The sequence below is a fragment of the Miscanthus floridulus genome, chromosome 11, assembly GCF_019320115.1.
Source record: "Miscanthus floridulus cultivar M001 chromosome 11, ASM1932011v1, whole genome shotgun sequence".
NCBI lineage: Eukaryota > Viridiplantae > Streptophyta > Magnoliopsida > Poales > Poaceae > Miscanthus > Miscanthus floridulus.
Window position 1 is genome coordinate 6,504,236 of NC_089590.1, and position 22,192 is coordinate 6,526,427.

Consider the following 22,192-nt stretch of genomic DNA (forward strand, 5'->3'; position numbering starts at 1 on the left):
GACGCCGCTCTCCCTCTCGCCAACCTCCGGTCCCTCTCTCTCTCTCCACTGCCTCCCTCTCTCTTCGCCACTCTCCCTCCCTCTCGCACAGAAGCGTGACGAGCGCCTCCCTCCCTCCATTTGGTCCCCCTCTCTCTCTCTATCTCCACGGCCTCCCTCCTGCCGGTGTCGGTGGCGCGGGGTCCTTGTGGCTGGGATGCGTGGTGTGCGGTGGCGGCATGCAGCGCACGGTGGCGCGGGGTCTGCGGGGCCAGGCGGCGTGGCGTGCGGTGGCGCGGGTCCTCGAGCGGCATGCGGCGGAGGTAGGTCAGTTATCCCCGTCTCCCTCTCTCGCGCTTCCTCTCTTCATCTCCCTCACTCGTCCCTCTCTCCTCTTTGCAGATTTGCAGCCGACCGGTCCTTCTCCGGCGACGACAGGTCCAGATCCGGCCACAGCGGGGCCAGATCCGGCAACGGCGGGGCTAGATCCGGCGTGGAGGAGGTTGGTCGCGCCCTGATCTGGCGAGGAGGAGGCACGCCCAAATCAGGTGGACGCGGCGGCAGCGGGCTTGATTGGGCTCGCTAGGGTTTTTTATTTTTTAAATCGATTAACGGAGGCGGTCATCTTAATACGACCGCCTCCGTTAATCGATTAGCTGAGGCGGGCAAAGCAACCACCTCCAAAAAGATTGGATTAACCGTGACCATTGATTGGAGGCGGTTGCAATGCCCGCCTCCATTAATCGTTTTTGCCCGCCTCCATTAATCGTTTTTGCCCGCCTCCATAGTGGGCACGGATCCTATAATTGCATTGTTTTGTAGACGGAGGGAGTATATCGGAATAAAGGAAGTGTGTGAAACCATATCCCTCTTGCAGAGAACATCCATTTCTTTTGGTGCCATTTATAGAATAGAAATTGTAAATAGTAGTCATGAATTCTTGCTGACTAGGCATTGGTCAGGAGACCCGCAGCAAAGTCTGAGGGAGATATATTCTACTGTATTGAAGTTGGTGATGAAAGTTACAATTTGACTGTATAGAAATTGTAAATAATAGTCAAGAAATCTAACAGGATGTTTGTTTGCCAATGGAGGAATATACCTTAGGGCATAAATTAAGAGAACCATGAGGGCATGTTTGGTTGCTTGCCCAGGCACCGCAATCCAGACCCTCAATTTTAGTGCCTAACGGTCTGGGTTTGTTGCTCGTTAGGTATTTGCCTGCTGACTCATTCCAAACAAGCCCTCATTGTGTGGTTAGTACATGGCTACTAATTTACACTAGATATATGTTCTGTATAAAAGTTAGGAAGGACATTATATATATATATATATATATATATATATATATATATATATATATATATATATATATATATATATATATATATATATATATATAGAACTACTATCCTATAGCTGGCTACAGAATAACTTATTCTGTAGCCACTTTGAGTTACGATAATTACTATGTTAATTTACGAGATTTACAGTAACTCCTTACTAAGTGGTTTACTATAACGTTATGGTAAATATTCCCATGTGTTATAGTAACACAACTATCGTAAATATGTATTGACATTATGATAAATTAGTATATAAAATTATGGTAAATAGAGGTGGCTACAGAATAACTTATTTTGTAGCCGGCTATTCAGTAGCCGGCTACAGAATATAGGGAGAGGCTATTCAGTAGCCGGCTACAGAATAAGTTATTCTGTAGCCACCTCCATTTACCATAATTTTATATACTAATTTACTATAATGTCAATATATATTTACTATAGTTGGGTTACTATAACACACGGGGATATTTACCATAACGTTATAGTAAACCACTTAGTAAGGAGTTACTATAATCTCATAAATTAACATAGTAATTATCGTAACTCAAAGTGGCTATAGAATAAGTTATTTTGTAGCCAACTACAGAGTAGTAGTTATATATATATATATATATATATATATATATATATATATATATATATATATATATATATATATATATATATATATATATATATATATATATATATCATGCCATCAAACCCTATCCAGCCAATCATGCATCTTGGTCCTAGGTTCTGTGTCTTCTGTCCCTATGCAAAATATGCACATCTCTAATCATGCATATCGTCAGTGCCCAAGTCCTCTTCATCCCTGCCAAACTTTAGCTTAAATACTGCAGCTAGAAATAGTTATTTTACCTGTGTGGCATGCATCTAGGGAAGGCATCAGAGACCTACTCCTAAGCTGCAAGTGGCTCAAATGTGAAGTGTCTTGCTCTAATAACCTGTAGCAACAAGAACCTGCCTATAAAGAAGCAGGCAGGCATGTCTGTGTATTGATTAGATCTAACATGTATCTGAATATCTCAAGCCGCATATATCACTTTCACAGGTACCAGCTCCATAGACAAAGATGCACCAAATAAACTAAAGCTGCTAGCAAGACCATTTACACACATATAGTATCCCAGATCTCTGACTTGGAGAATGTCGATATGTGCATCTGCATGTGTAAGGGCGCGTTTAGATGCAAAAATTTTTAGGTTTTGGCTACTGTAGCATTTCGTTTTTATTTGGCAATTAGTGTCTAATTATAGACTAATTAGGTTCGAAAGTTTCGTCTCGTGATTTCTCGCCCAACTGTGCAATTAATTTATTTTTTGTCTATATTTAGTACTCTATGCATGTGCTGCAAGATTCGATGTGATAGATACTGCGTAAAAATTTTGGGGAACTAAACATGCCCTAATTGTGAGTTGGTAGACAGCACGGGTGCTTGTCAGGTGGAACTTCAGATGGCCTGTGGGCACATGCATCTTGACATTAAAAGTCATCCTGTCTAACATGGAGAGAGAGGGCCAGATTACATAGCTCCTAGAGCTCTAACACCTTTTTTTTTTTGAGGAATTAGAGCTCTAACACCTTGGAAAATAGGGTGATGGCATTGTTGACAAATCTAGGCCCTTTGTGTTTTAATTTATTCCCTTTGTTTTTAAACAAAAATCACTGTCACATAAATTACTTTATACATGCACTGTCCTTACCCGGGGATGAATTATATATATTATAGGACTCCCCTCGTTTGGTGCTGACCTAGCTAGCTAACTACTCTATAGTATATACCTGTACATGATAAATGGGTCTATAACAACAATGGGCGTTACTAGCGCCCAGGCGTCCGGATAGATACCTGCGGCTACTTGTTTCCCGCGCATAGTGAGCGGACGGCGCGGACCTCGGCTTGCTCTGAGGCCACCAAGCGAGCATCGCGCCCCCACCTAGGGCCACCAGCTCCACGGGAATATGCATGCTCGTCTGGTAGGGTTTCCCTGCCGAGCTCAAACTGCCGCGGCAAGATGGGGGAAGGGAAGGGAGGGGAGGGAGAGGAGAGGAGAGGGCGAGGCGCGCCGTGCGAGGTAGGAGCTGAAGCCCTGCGGCAGGCCGCTGTCTGCCAGCCATCGGCGCCATTGTAACATGTCCAACACCTGATCTACTTTTGAAACATCTAGATGAAACATTTGCAACATACGTCTGAAGACAGATAAAATATTTGAAACATGATTGTAAAACATATGCAATATCTAGATAAAACAATTACAACATATGTGTGAAACATATGCAACATCTAGATAAACACACTTGCAGCTTGAACATACTTACATACAGAATGTGATGATGAGCTGTAAGCGTGTGCTAATATGTAGCCATCATGGACAGAGAGTCAGGAGCTGCAGGCTGTGAGCTCGATCACACTATAGATTGGCATGCATGACGACACGAGACACGAGAGCCAGCGTCAGGTATTCTCAGGTCAGACCTTTCGCAACAGTCATGCAACACTCCAAGAATTGGTTTGGTGCAGTTGACTCTTGGAAGTCCATGTAGCAGCATCTTTTCTTCTTCAAAACAGACTCGCGCAACAAATTTATATATACTCTTGATCGATTTTGTGGTATACGTAGCTGGGACGGTTGTGTACTGTTTCCATTGAAGAAACCAGAGATAACAAAGGGAAAACAGCTGTAAAAACGTAATAACAATGACAACAAATGAAAACAAAAGATACCAAGAATAAAGCTGACAGTAGAAAAATGATGTAGGTTTTCAAGAAAAGGAAAAAGAAAAAGAAATCGATGCAGGTACAAGCCACACCCTAGAGGTTACCAAAAGATTCAGTACTACATAATTGGTGGCATAAGACAAAAAATAACCATCCTTGGCTTTTCCCACAAAAAAGAAGAAGAAATGCCTGTGTAAGTGCATCTAGCCCTTTAGTGGGTTTTGATGAACTAAATGATAACACCATGAAAGGTCTAACAAGTTTGCTAAGTGTGAATAGAAAATTGAGTTTATTGCATACACTTGTGAATTGTGGAACGAGAAGTGTATATAGGTTCAACAAGAAGACAAACTTGATGATATGCCACATAGTATTGTAATGAAGGTCAAATTATATATTGTTGTATTGAAAGATTACGGAAACAATCTAGTTCAAGCAAAACAAAACAATGTAAATCGAATCAATGAAATGACTTTTATGTCGTGGGATATCATAGCATCATATGAAAGCAAACATATTTGGCAAATGGCAAATGAGACATGAGTTGATGATTTTGGATTGGTCTCTATAATGGCTTGCTTTGCATGAACAAAAAGAGTTGGATAGTGGACTAGCTTTGATCAAGGATTGAAGAATGAATCAAGAGTGTATAAGTGAGGAAATGTTAAGCAAAGGTGAAATGACAAAGGAGACAATGTATATGGATATAAGATGTTCTCTACATATTGGTTTGCTTGTATGGATAAAGATTTGAAAAATCACTGAGTATTAGGAGTGTCAAGCCAAAATAAAGAGGATATAAGGAATCGTGAATTGGCTTGACCATATTGATGTTGATTCATATATGTCTTTATGTGAATCAAACTAAAGCTTGATTGGTCTCAACATTTATATCTAGAAGATATTCAAGCAAGGATCATACTATTGAAGAAATGGTTTTTCAATGGATACTTAATATGATGTGACTTGATTATGGCTTGATAAGGTGAAGATAGCAAGAAAATGGCTTCGAGGAACTAAGCGAAGGTGAAGGGCAAGCGATGGCTTGAGGACCGAGGTACCATGGCTAAGGTGAAGAAGAGAGTACTTGCATTGAGTCGAGGAACTAATCAAGCTATGAGAAGTCATATCATGTTGAGGATCAAATCATTAGTGAAAGTGACTTAAAGCCAATCCTTGAGAGCAATTAAGTGTTAGAGAGCAATTAAGAGCAAGCCAATTCTTAAGCACTTATCGGGCTTCGTCAATCTTCGTTGCGCATTTGTTACTCTAAGAGGTGAAGCCTCCTAGATGGCTAGACATCGCCCGACGAGCTCCCATGCTTGTGGTGAACCATGGGATAGTTTATTAATCACCCCATTGATCTAGTGGAAACCTCTCATCTCAAGAGTTCACTCTCTTGACTTGAGAACGAGGATAAGGGTTGCAAAGCCTAAGTCTTAGTGTCTTTCTCAACAACGTGGACATAGGCAAGCCTTGGTGGCGAGCTGAACCACAGGATAAATATTGTGTTTTGTCTCCTTTATGTTTTGAATTGTATTATCCGTGTTCCACTCGATCTACTTGGTTGTGCGTGTTTATGAGTGCATGTACTTAGTGGACCTGCCACTGGACATCTCCATCCACATCTCTAAGTTTGGGTTCTAGGCGTAGCTGCTGTTGAAGCTCTCTGCACAGGCGCGGCAGTGCCGCATTCTCAGCGAGGCAGTGTTGCAGTGTGATAGTGTCGTGCGACGAAGCAGCAGTGCCGCGCACTTTACTAATCCGTTGCAAGTTTTATTTGTTGTTAATTTTCAAAAGTGCCTATTCACCCCCCTCTAGGCGACATCAAGGTCATTTCAACTGGTATCAGAGCTAAGCTCTCAATTTAGGGCTTAACCGCCTTGAGAGACGATGTTGACAAGTGAGGGGGTATCTCTAGAACTTCTACTTTTAGATGGCTCAAATTATGCATCTTGGTCCGCTAGTGTGCTTGATGTTTTTAGGGCCATGGGCCCTCATATTGAGTGGATTGTAGATGTAAGCATTTCACCTCCTAGTGATGATTTGGCCATCTTATCTAAAGAGGATGTGAAATGCTTACAACGCAATGCTCAAGCTACTAATGTATTATTCAGTGCTTTTGAGTGAAGATGTTTTTGATGCCATCATATTTGGAGATGATGAACCACTTGATGATGCTCATATCATTTGGACCACACTCAAAGAAAAATATGACAAGTCTAAATATGATGAGAAGACACTCTCATTGGAGGAACCACTTAAGGAGTGCTCAACTTCACCGACAAATGAAGAGCCTCAAGTGATTCTCCCATAAGGCCTAAGTGATCATGCCACATCCACTTTCTCGCCAACATATGACCTAATGAAAGGCAATGAAATAGTTGGTGAGAACAATATTTTTACATGTGGTACTTCTACTTCCTCTTGTTCTTGTGAGACTAACATTTTGAAGGAAGTAGAAGATTATGATCGGTGGAGGCCAAATAATGAATCCACCTCACCAAGAAGCTCACCTCTCTATGCCACTTCTCATTTGGGTCTCATGGCAAAGAAAGAGAAGAATGTGACAAGTGAGAGTGAGAGTAAAAGTGAGAGTGAGAGTGAAGATGAAAGTGATGATGATGAGTTCAATCAACACTTGGCACGTCTAAGCAAGAAAGACAAGTTGATGGTACTCAAGCTCATAGAGAAAATTCAAGAGCAAGAAGAGTTTCTCATCAATAAGATCAAATGCTTGGAGAAGTTGACCAAAAAGCATAAAAAGCTTAAGTGCTTGTTATGAGGTTTCTCTATTTTAGTAACCCATTTGTCTTCCACACATAAAAGGTTACTAAATAAGAAACTAGTGCTTGTGTTACTAATGCCCTCTTGTGTTGAGCTTATTTATAGAAAATCAAGAAGAAGAGGTTGTGCTTATTTAACTAAATAAATCACAAGCCCATGGTTACTCTTCACCTAAAAAAGATGGGTTGCTAGTGGCCAAAGAGACCAAATTCTCAGTTTTGATAAAATCAAGTTTGAGGTTGAGTTGGATAAGCTATATTGGAAGAATTCACAAGACTACAAGTATCAATAAGAGAACTGAATGGAAATAACAACTTGTGAGTATTCTCAACCAAATTCAGCTCAAGATTGGACAAGAAGAAGAGAAGAATTGAGAATTATCAAATCTGTCTAGAAAATTAAAATTCTGAATTGGTTGCCTTCAAGCATGGATTTGGATGTTCAAATACTGATGAATTGGTCTGAAACTTTGTGAGCATGCTATACACATCTAGTACTTGTTTCTGTACAGTTGGCACGAAGATTGGTTTAGAAGAAAATTAGTTTTGAGTTGAATTATGTCAGCTTCAGCACTGCAGTTTCAGACCTTAGCAGTTTTGGTAGGAAATTAATTTGACTGGACAAATGGAGTCCAAATGAGCTGAAATTTTCATAGCAATTAGAGGATTCATGGGTGCACATCTCAGCCAAATTTCATGCATATTGGACAAGTAATCTGGGAGATATAATTTTTTTGTCCAAGGAAGACAGAATCAGAAAACTCACTGCTTAGAATTGGATTGCATTGAAACAACAAGATTAAGTTGGCTTTTAAGTTGGTCATGAAGAATCAGTAAAAATGAGAAGCATTAGTTTGGTCTAAAGGAGTTGCAATGAAAGAGAATGACTCACACAAGGGTCCAAAAGAGTTGCAATCAAAATTACAAGCAACAATAGGTAGCTGCAACTAGTTGGAACTAGAAGAAATCAGTTGGAGGAGCTGTAGCTGAAATCAATTAGAAGAAATCAGTTGCAGGCTTCTAGAATCTTGACTTAACATGTTGCATACTTTGTTTGGTAGAAAACTTGGGAGAGAAATCCTATATACTGAACTTTTACCTACCTCTTGCCCTCACTTGTCTACCATTATTTCCTCCTTTTGGTGGAGAGATCCTTTTTGGAGATTAATGCCAAAGGGGGAGAAATATTGGGAGAGAGTGTAAGGGAAAGAGATTGATATGAGGATTTAAAGGGGTAAAAGAGAGGCATATAAGATTTTTCAATTTTTATTGTGTGGTGTGTGCAAGGATAGTTTAAATTGATGCTCTTAATAAGGACCATATATGCTAGTGTGTGATGTTCATGCCTTGAATGATGTGTTGTTTATTTTCTCTGACTGCCACTGTGCGGTAGTGCCATGCTCACTCGTAGAAGTGCCGCACATGACAACTTTAGAAACTTCTTGAGTGCATGAACTGCCATGAGCATCGCGTTTATCATGATGATACCTTGCACCCCACGGATGCTAAGATATAGGAGAGTTTCCACACTTTATCTTGAATATGTGCATTTGGCATTTAAGGCCAAAATTTGAATTTATTTTAATGCACACATTTTGGGGGATCTCACTATATCATAGGATTCAAAATCTTATTATTTATCAAATCTCTTGTAAGCTTTAATTGTGTTGTTATCAATCACCAAAAATGGGGAGATTGTAAGTGCATCTAGCCCTTTAGTGGGTTTTGGTGAACTGAATGACAACACCATTAAAGGTCTAACAAGTTTGCTAAGTGTTGAATAGGAAATTGAGTTTATTGCATATACTTGTGGATTTTGGAATGAGAAGTGTATATAGGTTCAACAAGAAGGCAAACTTGATGATATGCCACATAGTATTGTAATGAAGGCCTTGTATATTGTTGTATTGAAAGATTATGGAAACAGTCTAGTTTAAGCAAAAGACAACAATGCAAATGGAATAAATGAAATGTCTTTTATGTTGTGGGATATCATAGCATCATATAAAAGCAAGCATATTTGACAAATGGCAAATGAGACATGAGTTGCTGATTTTAGATTGGTCTCTATAATGGCTTGCTTTGCATGAACAAGAAGAGTTGGATAGCGGACTAGCTTTGATCAAGGATTGAAGAATGAATCAAGAGTGTATAAGTGAGGAAATGTTAAGCAAAGGTGAAATGACAAAGGAGACAATGTATAATGGATATAAGATGTTCTCTACATTGGTTTGCTTATATGGATAAAGATTTGAAAAATCACTTTGCATTGACTTGATCAAGCTTGAAGTATGAAGATAGATATTGAAGTGAGTATTAGGAGTGTCAAGGCAAATTTAAGAGGATATAAGGAATCGTGAATTGGCTTGACCATATTGATGTTGATTCATATATGTCTTTATGTGAATCAAACTAAAGCTTGATTGTTCTCAACATTTATATCTAGAAGATATTCAAGCAAGGATCATACTATTGAAGAAATGGTTTTTCAATGGATGCTTAATATGATGTGACTTGATTATGGCTTGATAAGGTGAAGATAGCAAGGAAAGGGCTTCGAGGAATTAAGCGAAGGTGAAGGGTAAGCGATGGCTTGAGGACCGAGGTACCATGGCTAAGGTGAAGAAGAGAGTACTTGCATTGAGTCGAGGAACTAATCAAGCTATGAGAAGTCATATTATGTTGAGGATCAAATCATTAGTGAAAGTGACTTGAAACCATTGAGGTGAACTCATATATAAGGAAATGGTTCAAGTCACATGCTCAAGGTGTGTTTGCTCGAATAGATGAGATAAAGATGATTGCAACCCCTTATGAAGTGATATTGAGAAGAAATGGCATATGAAGACATTGAAGACTGAAGCGGTTGAAATGGTTATATTCTCTTGATCCTGAGTATAGGTATGCCGAGGGGGATGCAGTACGAATCATAGATAAGTCTCAAGGGCTCAAACTAACCAAACCCAAGTGCTAACATGAGAAAAACACATTAGCACAACACCTGCACTTGTTGATTTTAGGGCTTGTTCTTGGCTGGGTTGGATAGCCCTCAAAACAAGTTTTCCAGAAAGTCCAAGATCACTGAAAATGGAGTTTGGAGTAAAAGGTTATGGCGTTTTCAGTGATGTGACATGTGCTGTTTCTGGGAGCTACAGTAGTGCCGTGAATTTTCAAAGCAACGCCACGCCGCGGTAGTGCCGCGGGTCGGCGCAGCAGTGCCACACCTATATAGGTCATAACGGCTAGTTTTTGAACTGCAACGGCTAACTTGTGTGGGGTGGCTATAAATACCCATCCCACGCCTCCTGTTGTTGCTGCTGATGCTCTAACCATTCCAAACCCTTCCTAAGCCATTTGTGAGCTCTCTCTAACCCCTCTCTTTGTGAGAGTGAGTGATTAGTGATTGATTAAGTGTTAGAGAGCAATTAAGAGCAAGCCAATTCTTGAGCACTTGTCGGGCTTCGTCAATCTTCGTTGCGCATTTGTTACTCTTGGAGGTGAAGCCTCCTAGACGACTAGGCGTCGCCCGGTGAGCTCCTGTGCTTGTGGTGAACCGTGGGATAGTTTATTAATCACCCCATTGATCTAGTGGAAACTCTTATTCTCAAGAGTTCACTCTCTTAACTTGAAAACGAGGATAAGGGTTGTAAAGCCTAAGTCTTAGTGGCTTCCTCAACAACGTGGACATAGACAAGCCTCGGTGGCGAGCTGAACCACGGGATAAATCTTGTGTCTTGTCTCCTTTATGTTTTGAATTGTATTATCCGTGTTCCCCTCGATCTACTTGGTTGTGCGTGTTTATGAGTGCAGGTACTTAGTGGACTTGCCACTAGACATCTCCATGCACATCTCCAAGTTTGGGTTCTAGGTGTAGCTGCTGTTGAAGCTCTCTGCGTAGGTGCGGCAGTGCCGCATTCTCAGCGAGGCAGTGCTGCAGTGCGGCAGTGCCGCGCGACGAAGCAGCAGTGCCCTGCACTCTACTAATCCGCTGTAAGTTTTATTTGTTGTTAATTTTCAAAAGCGCCTATTCATCCCTTTCTAGGTGACATCAAAATCCTTTCAGTCTGTCTTAAATGAAAAGGTAGCCTTGCACATGATCATTATAATGAACAAAATTCTGTACATAATTATTAGTTCACCAAAAAAAAATCTAATGAGCTGCATTCCCCTGACCATTGAACTGATATATATGATGGTGGCATAATTAGGCTAATATTTATCCCAGATTGTCATTTTGAAGAGGGTTAATAAGCGCAGTGCATCTGCAACCCAGTCACTAGGTAGATACTCGTAGGGGTCCTGTAAATTCGAGAACATCAATTATCTTCTATAACTAAATAGGAGATCTCCGTTAGCCTATTTTCCTACCATCTCCTTAAGCCACGTCACCCACACCCACCCATCGTCGTTCCTTCTCGCGCACTAACCATCAGCCATACAAATTATTGCGTCAATCGATTCAACTACCACAATGCATCACCAATTCCTCGATCACAACAAATAAATGCACCTAAAAGGAACAACCACTCCAAATGTGCGCATGCAGAAGAAAACAAACAGTGGCCGCCTCCGCTACAGTCATGTTTAAATAACTCCGCTCCGGCCATGTCCTGCCCTGCTCGGCAGCGCTGCACCACCTCTGCCTGGCTTCTCCTAGCTCAGCCATCGCGCCGTCCCCGACAGGATACTGCACTCCACCTTAGCTGTCCCGTGGCTCGTGCGTCGTGCCTAGGATCACCCCGCTACGGAAGGAGAAGATGGACGTCCGGGACTCAACATCACCTCCGCCGGGCTCCGTCCCGCTTGGTGGTGCCTGCAGAGCTTCGCCGCGACGGCTTGCTCACCGTGCCTGCCCTCTCTCACTGGCGGCGTCCCTAGCCCTGACGACCATTCACCTATGGTCTGATCTCTGTGTCGGGGCCGCGCGAGGGATGTGGAGATGTGCGGCGCGGCGCCCACGCTGTCGGCAGTGACAACCACCCATGCACGCGACGAGGGTGACGTCTGGAACTCGAAGGGAAAGAATGGAGGAAAGAGATCTGAGTGGAGCTCCCATGTGGAACGGCCGTTACGCGCTGGAGTCTGAACTTCGAAGGATACGAGAGGGGAAGATCCGAATGAGTGGGTGAGAGTCCATCTACGCGTAGGGCTGGACAAAATACTCACGGCTTGCCAACTCGCTCGACTCGTGGCCGGCTCAGCTCGGCTCGACTTGGCTCGTTTTAGCTTTTTCACGAAATGATCTGAAAGTCTAGCTCACTATTTTAACGAGCCGACTCGAGTCAGCTCACGAGCTGAAACGAGCTGAGGCCTATTAGCCCACGACCATGAATCTAGAAGATGATGATGCTGACCTAGAAGTGTACATCTATTCTATTGATATGTAATCCTTATTTTCAGTTGTTTCATATAAATTTTAATTTTATAATTGTTGTGGTACTTAAATGTTGATTTTATGGATTGTTTTCCAAGGAGAAGATGATGATGTTAACATTGAATCTATGGACTTTTCTAAGTTTGTGGTGGCAAGCAACTAGTTGGTATGCTGGAACTACATGATCATGGATGGACTAGCTATGTTGCATGGTTGATACTTTTGATGAACCTAATATATATTAATCATGTATGGTTGCATAATGATGGACGTCACCTTCTAAAATTAATGTAGCATAAATATTATAAATATGTGTGTCCTATTTTTTTTATAGTAGCTCATGAGCTAAACGAGCCCGCTCGATCTTAATAACGAGCCGAGCTGAGCTGTCCCTCTAGCTCGTAATATTAAAAAGCCAAGCCAAAGTGGCTCGTGGGCTGATGATGGCCTCACTTCGTGAGGTATTGCTGCTGATTTTTTCCCTCATTTTTCTGACAGGGGCAGAAATGTTTTCCCTTTTACAAGATATGGAGGATGTTTTTGAAAACAGAACTTCTGGTGGGTCACCCAACTGATACCCTATCAGTTATATCTATTTATGTGTGCACTTTTTTTTAACAAAATTTAAACTACAAGTACGGTCTCCAAACCGAGACGGTACATGAGAAACAGCACTACTGCAGAATGTGCATATACGTGTATTTTCTTTATGAAGATATGGATTTGATTGATAGGCATTTTGTTAGGTTTTACTGAAGATGGATCATTGTTTTCCATTTATAGTTTGAGCTAAAATCATGAAGAAACAAAATAATATTCCTCTATTTGTGATCATGTGTAATGGCACAAAATCCCCGCAGCAATGCACGGGGTATGATCTAGTTTAATAGACCATCGAGTCCAATTAAGATATGAACATAATTAAACTTTGGATGTGCCATGTGTGACTATGAGGATGCTAATTTACGAAAAGAAATCATTATCTTTTGTCGTATACCATGTCCAGCTAGCTCATCTCGGCTGGCCTATTTGCTCCCCCTGTCTTGTCCAGAAATAAAGTCAAGAAACTAAAGTGAGCCCCCATTTTCCATGCTATGATTGCTATCTAGGTAGCTTGTACACATATACGAGGCTATAGACCACGTATTCCATGTTTCAGTAGTATTTGAGGATGACCTCTCTTAGATTCCCACTATATGTCCTACTTCAAGAGAGGGAGTATTTATGTACATGAATGCAAGATATAGTTATCTCTTTGACCTTTTGGTGTATTGGACATATGCTAGTCATTTTCCACTATTAAATTAGGATGTAAACGTCGAGTAGTATATACTCCTTTTAATTAAAAATAATCCTTTTATCCAAAAGAAAATACGTACAATTCTAGCACATTCTAAGTTAAAGTATATTGACTAACTATAAATAAAAATATTAATATTTATAATATCAAATAAGTATAGTTGGATCACTACTGTAGAAATAATTTTAGGAGGTAGACTCTCTGATTAAAGGAGATGGGCATACCTAAGGAGTCAGGGGCCATTTAGAAAACTGCTTGCCTCTAAAAATCATAGATTCACGGAGGTGGTTGCCTTAGGTCGATGCCTGTCTCTGTCAATCGATATTCAGAGGCAGGTTGCGTCTGTCTCCGGAAATTGATTTATAGAGACAATCATTTTCAGGTGCTCGTCTCTAGAAATGGTTGCATCTAAAAATAGTTCATAACTTTTCCATATGAATTCGGATAAAGAAAAACTTTGTATCAAAATATAGCTCTGGACGCGATCTCCAACTTAGTTGAAACATTTTTTATTTGAAACTGTTTAGAGTTCTATATTATTTGAAGTTTATAGATTTTGAAATTTAAAAATTTCGAACAACCAGGGATGTTGATATTGTCTATCCCAAAGTTGTAGTTCTCAATACAATCTACAACTTTGTAGTTGGAAATTTTTTTATTTAAAGTCGTTTGGAGTTCCAAATATGTGTCATAAGTTCATATATTTTGAAATTCAAAATTTAGAATTCTTAAATGACCTTGAATGTTTACACCGTTAGTACCAAAGTTGTAGTAGCTGATCTGATCTACATTTTTTTCTATTGATAAGTTTTTTATTTGAAGTTATTTAGTGTCTTAGATATTTGTTTAAATTCACATTTTTTAGATTTAAATTTTTGAATTTTTTGAACTACTCAGATGGAGACACACTCTATACCAAAGTTTTAGTGTTTGACAAGATTTAGAACTTTGTACTTCACCATCTCTAAAAATCACTATTAACAGAGACAGACATTTTGTAGTTGAAACGTATTTGATTTGAAACTGTTTAGATCTCTATATTATTTTAAGTTTATAGAGTTTGAAATTTAAAAATTTTGAACAACTGTGGATGTTGACATTGTCTATCCAAAAGTTGTAGTTCTCAATGCAATTTACAACTTTGTAGTTGAAAAGTTTTTTATTTAAAGTCGTTTATTAGAGTTCCAAATATGTGTCATAAGTTCATATATTTTGAAATTCAAAATTTAGAATTTGGACATGACCTTGAATGTTCACACGGTTAGTACCAAAGTTGTAGTAGCTAATCTAATCTACATTTTTTCTATCGATAAATTTTTTATTTGAAGTTATTTAGTATCTTAGATATTTGTTTAAATTCACATTTTTGAGATTTAAATTTTTGAATTTTTCAAACTATATCAAATGGAGACACACTCTATACCAAAGTTTTAGTGTTTGACAAGATTTAGATCTTTGTAGTTCACCGTCTCTAAAAATCGCTATTAATAGAGACAAACATTTTGTAGTAGAAACATTTTTTGATTTGAAACTGTTTAGAGTTCTATATTATTTTAAGTTTATAGATTTTGAAATTTAAAAATCTTGAACAACCACGGATGTTGACATTGTCTATCCTAAAGTTATAGTTCTCTGAAAGCATCTAGGCTTCTAGTTGGGTTTCGATGATTAATGACAATACAAGATTACTATGACTAATGTATGTTTTGCAGATGCAATTAAGTTAGGTCATAGTAATGGAGATCGATTGGGCAATCAAGGTGGTCATGCCCCTACGATGGAAATCGTTTCGGTTTTCAAAGGATGGACGACAAGGTTAAGGATGACTAGTTCTAAGTGTCAATTAGAGTTGGAGAGACACTTAGTGTAGTTTAGGACTTTGTTTTTCCTTTGGTCATACTATTAAAGGGGGTATGGATGGGTAGCTTGACCTAGTTGAGTCTAGTGAGTTAGGTGTGGTGCACACTTGTTAAAACTAGCTCTAGGTAGCTCCTATGAATGCCTAAGATCCTTTGGAGCAAACTTCATTAACATATGATTGAGAGTTAGAAGTGAATGGAGGGTCAAATGCTGACCGGATGTTGGCCCCGGTGCGACCGGACGCTGGCCGTAGGGTCCGGTCAATTCATTTGTTCAGCAGTCTGCGTTCAGTGCGACCAGACGCTGGAGAGGTCAAGTGACCGGACCCTGAAAGGCAGCGTCCGGTCGACTCCAGTAAGGTTCCAGAGAAGGGAATCTGCGACCGGACGCGTCCGGTCAGTACTGACCGGACCCTGAGGGTTCAGCGTCCGATCAAGTCCAGTAAGGTTCCAGTAAGGGTTTTATGTGACCGAACGCGTTCGGTCAGTGCTTACCAGACCCTGCCAGCGTCCGGTCAACTCATTTTTACTAGGTCATGGGTTGAACTGACCGGAGCGTCCGGTCAACACGACCGGAGCGTCCGGTCACCCCGCAGAAGCTCATAACGGTTCATTTTTCAGGCTGCCTTATAAATAGAAGCTCCACTTGTGTGTGGAGTCATTTTTGCTCATTCCAATAGCTGAGAAACATGTTTGTGAGTGCCAAGAAGAGCAAGGTCCTAGTGAGGTGATTGAGATTTGAGAATCCAAGAGAGTAGCCTCATTAGTGAATCAAGAGTAGCCAAGTGTGCATCCATCTTCTCATTAGGCTTCACATGGTCAAGTGAGAGTTCGTGCTTGTTACTCTTGGTGATCGCCATCACCTAGACGGTTTAGTGGTGATTGGGAGCTTAGTGATCACCCGGCGGAGCTTGTGGGTGACCCAACTCAAGTTGTGAGCGGCTTTGGGTGATTTGCCATGACGGAGTGTCAAAGAATCAACCCATAGAGAGCACTTAATCCTTGCGCGGATCAAGGGGGAGCTACACCCTTGCGCGGGTGCTCCAACGAGGACTAGTGGGGAGTGGCGACTCTCCGATACCTCAGCAAAACATCACCGCGTTCATCTCTATCTTTACTTTGAGCATTTACTTTGAGTATTTACTTTGAGCAATTCAATACTTGTCTTTACGTTCATAGAATTGCTATGCTAGAGTAAGTTTGGAACATAGGTTGCAAGTCCTTTGTGCGTTAGTTTGATAGAAACACTTTTCTAGGCACAAGGGGTTAATTGGGCTATCCGTAGGATTTGATTATTGCAAGAAAATTTAGAATTAGCCCAATTCACCCCCCTCTTGGGCATCTTGATCCTTTCAATTGGTATCAGAGCCTCATGCTCACATTTTTAAGCCTAACCGCTTAGAGCAAGATGTCTCACGGGGATGGACCTCCTCCTATCTTTGAGGGAGATGACTTTCCATATTGGAAAATTTGCATGGAGGCGTACTTAGAAGCTCTAGACATTGGTATTCTTAGAGCCGCCTCACAAGGCTTACCAAAACCTTAGGATGCTACAAACCTACAAGGTGATGAGGTTAACTATGAAAAATGGAATGCAAAGGCTCGAAACACCATCTTTAGAGGCCTTTGCAAAGATATGTTTAACCGTGTAAGGAACCACAAAGACGCCCATGCACTATGGTCGGATGTTTGTGCGCTCCATGAGGGAACCAAGAGTGAGCGTGAGGAACGCTATCATCTTATGATTAAAAAGCTAAATTCATTTGAAATGCTTTCCAAAGAAAGTGCTAATGAGATGTATTCTCGTTTAAATGTTCTTGTAGAGGAAGTCAATGGGCTTGGACTTACTCAAATGTCACCATCCGATGTTGTGAGAAAGATCTTGAGTGTCCTCCCCATTGACAAATATGGGCATATTGTGACCGTGCTACATCAAGATGATCTTTCCACCGCTACACCGACACAAATCTTGGGAAAGATCAATGCTCATGAGATGTACATGCACATCACGCCACAAGATGGCTCATCCTCTACAAAGAAGAAAGAGAAGGACTTAGCATTCAAAGCTAGCCAAGATAAGGGCAAAGCAAGACTTGAGTATGAGAGCTCAAGTGATGAAGATGATGAAGAAAGCCTTGCTCTCATGGTGAAGAAGACCGCCAAGATGCTAAAGAAGCTAAACAAGAGTGGCATCAAGTTTGATGGCAAGAAGAAGAAGTTCTTCACTAGCTCAAGAAGAAAGCCAATCTCCGAGATGGATTGCTACAATTGTGGCGAACTTGGCCATCTAGCTCATCAATGCACAAAGCCCAAGAAAGACAAGTTCAAGAACAAGAACAAGGGCAAGAAAGATGACTCAAGCAATGAAGGTGAAGATGAGAAGAAAAAGAACAAGCCATACAAGAAGAGAGATGGCAAGAAGAGGGACTTCCACAACAAGAAGAAGAGTGGAAAGGCCTACATTATCGGTGATTGGCTTATGGACATTGATTCATCAAGTGGATCATCCGATGATGATAGTGACAATGAAAAGGTGGCCGCCATTGCTATTGATCTTGCATCTTCACCGCCACCATCGCCATCATCCTCTACATACCTATGCCTTATGGCCAAGGGTGAACGCAAGGTAACTAAGAGTGATGATAGTAGTGATGATGAGCATGCTAGTGATGATGATAGCGATAGCGATGATGATGATTCACCTACATATGATGATCTTGTCAAAATATTAAGAAAATACACTAAGATCATTAGAAAGAGTAGAGCTACCAATGAAAAGCTTGATGCTAAAAATGATTCACTCTTAGCTAAGTGTGATACATTGGAAAAGGCTAATGATGAGCTTAGAGAAACTAATGATGCTATATCATCCAAACTCAAGGAGCTCAAATCTTCCAAGAAAGAGCTTAAAGATAAACATGATAAACTTGAGTGGGTGCACAATGAACTCATCACTAGCCACAACAAGCTAAAAGATGAATACACTACTCTTAAGATTAATCATAATACTCTTGTTATTGCTTAAGAATTTTTACCAAATGAGCCACATGATGCTACTAACCATGTTGTCAAGATTGATATAGCTACTTCATATGATGATTTAATTGATGAGAGCATTGAGCATGGATCTAGTAGCAAAGGCAAGCAAGTGGTTGAGTGCAATGACTATGATGAGTATGTCAAGCTCAAGAGTGATAATGAGAAGCTCATGAAAGATCTTGAAGAGATGAAAAGCCAAAACATCATTATGCTAGAAACTCTTGATCATGACAAAGAGTTGATCCTTGAGAATGAAAAACTCAAAGAAGAAAATAAGAAGCTCAAGGAAGAAAAGAAAGATGATGCTCTAAAAGAAGAAAATAAGAAGCTTAAGTTGGAGAAAGAGCATCTCAAGATTGGATTGAGCAAGTTTGCTAGAGGCAAGCATCTCCAAAGTAAGCTACTCATGAACACTATTATGAAGATGGATAGAAGTGGCATTGGATATGTGGCAAGTGTAGAGAAGAAGAAGGCTCAAGCTCAACAACAACAATCAAAGCCAAAGCCAAAGCCAAAGAGATGTTTTGAGTGTGGATAAGAAGGCCACTTTGCTCATGAGTGTCAAACTCCACCACCACAACCCTTGCCCAAGCATGCTAGACCCTTTGCTTTTAATGCTCACTACATGCTTAGAAAAGATTCTAGTGGAAAGATGAAAGTCATGTTCTTAGGACCCCCAACAAGAGTAGGCCTAAGAAGATTTGGGTGGCTAAGTCACTTGTTGAGAAGGTGAAGGGCCCTCAACAAGTTTGGATTCCTAAAGTTTGAATCTCATGTGTGTAGGTGAACTACAAGACCAGTGGAAGTTATTAGGTTATTGATAGTGGTTGCACTCAACATATGACCGGTGATCCTCGTATGTTCACCTCACTAGATGAAGAGGTAGATGGACAAGAGAAAATAACTTTTGGAGATAACTCAAAGGGCAAGGTTAAAGGATTGGGCAAAGTGGCAATATCAAATGATCATTCCATCTCCAATGTGCTCTATGTTGCTTCATTGAGCTTCAACTTGCTATCCGTTGGGCAATTGTGTGATCTTGGCTTCCAATGCTTGTTCACCGAGAAAGAGGTTATTGTATCCAAGGTAGATGACAATCAAGTGATATTCAATGGATTTATATACAATAACTTATATCTAGTGGACTTCACCTTCGAAGATGCAAATTTGAAGACTTGTCTATTCACCAAAACAACACTTGGGTGGCTATGGCATAGAAGACTTGCTCATGTTGGGATGAGATCACTCAAGAAGCTTATGAAGAATGATTTGGTGAGAGGGTTGAAGGATGTGAAGTTTGAAAAGGATAAGCTTTGTAGTGCATGTTAAGCCGGCAAGCAAGTTGTAAACACTCATCCAACCAAAGCTTTCATGTTAACCACAAGAGTGCTAGAACTCCTACACATGGATTTATTTGGACCAACAACATACAAGAGTTTGGGAGAAAATCTCTATTGTCTTGTGATTGTGGATGACTATTCAAGGTATACATGGGTGTTCTTCCTTCATGACAAATCTGAAGTTGCATCTTGCTTCAAGAAGTTTGCCAAGAGAGCTCAAAATGAATTTGAAGTGAAGCTCAAGAAGATTAGAAGTGACAATAGGAAAGAATTTGGCAACACAAACATTGAAGCCTATTGTGATGAAGTTGGGATCAAGCATGAAGTATCCGCAACCTATACTCCTCAACAAAATGGTGTAGTTGAGAGGAAGAACTGGACTTTGATCACTCTCGCAAGGACAATGCTAGATGAGTACAACACCCCCGAAGCTCTATGGGTGGAAGCAATCAACACCACATGCTATGCATCAAACCGCATATTCCTTCAAAAGTTCCTTGGCAAGACACCTTATGAGTTGCTCAATGGGAAGAAGCCGGACGTCTCCTTCTTTAGGGTGTTTGGTTGCAAATGCTACATCTATAAGAAGCGGCAACACCTAGGGAAGTTCCAAAGGCATTGTGATATTGGTTTTCTTGTTGGTTACTCATTGAAGTCCAAAGCATATAGAGTATTTAATCATGCCACCGACTTGGTTGAAGAAACATATGATGTGGAATTTGATGAATCTAATGGCTCCTAAGGAGCACATGAGAATCTTGATGATGTAGGTGATGAACCATTGAGGGAGTCTATGAAGAATATTCCGGTGGGAGACATCAAGCCAAAAGATGATGAAGATGATGTACAAGTCATTAACCAACCCTCTTCATCAAGTGTGCCACAAGATGGTGAAAAAGATGGGAGAGTAGAAAATGAAGATACTCATATCTCCCATGAGCAAATGGTGGTACAAGCACAAGATGTTGATGCTCCATAACCTCCTCCCCAAGTGGTCAATAGAAGAAATACACCTCTCCTACAAGATCATCCACAAGATCTCATCATAGGGAGTCCATCAAAGGGAGTAATGACTTGATCTCAAAAACTTACTTCATTTATTGCTCATCACTCTTTTGTCTCTTGCTATGAGCCTAACAAGGTAGAAGAAGCTCTTAAAGATCCAGATTGGATAAATGCCATGCATGAAGAGTTAAACAACTTTACTCGCAATGAAGTTTGGACTCTTGAAGAGCGACCAAAAGGTGCAAGAGTCATTGGAACAAAGTGGGTGTTCCGCAACAAGCAAGATGATCAAGGTGTTGTTGTGAGGAACAAGGCAAGACTAGTTGCAAAGGGGTTCTCTCAAGTTGAAGGTTTGGATTTTGGAGAGACCTTTGCATCGGTTACAAGATTAGAAGCCATCCGTATCCTTCTTGCATATGCATCACATCATGAAATGAAACTATATCAAATGGATGTGAAAGTGCATTTTTAAATGGCTTTATTAATGAATTAGTCTATGTTGATCAACCTCCCGGGTTTGAAGACCCTAAATATCCTAATCATGTTTATAGGTTGTCCAAGGCATTATATGGGCTTAAGCAAGCCCCAAGAGCTTGGTATGAGCGCCTTCAGGACTTCCTCATTGAGAAGGGCTTCACCATTGGGAAGGTCGACACTACACTATTCACCAAGAAGCTTGATGGGCATATCTTCATTTGTCAAGTATATGTTGATGGTATCATCTTTGGATCATCAAATGAAGACTCATGCAAAGAATTTGGTAAATTGATGTCGAAGGAGTTCGAGATGTCCATGATTGATGAGCTTACATTCTTTCTTGGTTTTTAAGTCAAGCAAATGAAAGAAGGCATCTTCATCTCTCAAGAGAAATACACAAAAGATCTTCTCAAGAGATTCAAGATGGATGAATGTAAGCCAATCAAGACACCAATGCTACCAATGGACATCTCGACCTAGATGAGGGAGGTAACTCAGTTGATCAAACTCTCTACCGTTCTATGATTAGTAGCTTGTTATATTTAACCACATCTAGGCCCGACATCATGTTTAGTGTGTGTATGTGTGCTAGATTTCAAGCTAGTCCTAAGGAAACACATTTAATTACCGTAAAAAGAATCCTTAGGTATCTTAAGCACACACCAAGCATTGGCCCTTAGTATCCCAAAGGAGCTATATTTGAATTAATTGGCTATTCTGATTCGGATTACGCCGGATGCAAAGTTGATAGAAAAAGCACATCCGAAGGGTGCCATTTGCTTGATAGATCACTTGTGTCTTGGTCCTCCAAGAAACAAAATAGTGTGGCTTTGTCCACCGCTGAAGCGGAATACATTGCCACGGGTGCTTGTTGTGCACAAATTTTATACATGAAATAAACTTTGCTAGACTATGGTGTAGTTCTAGAAAAAGTACCTTTTTTGTGCGACAATGAAAGTACGGTA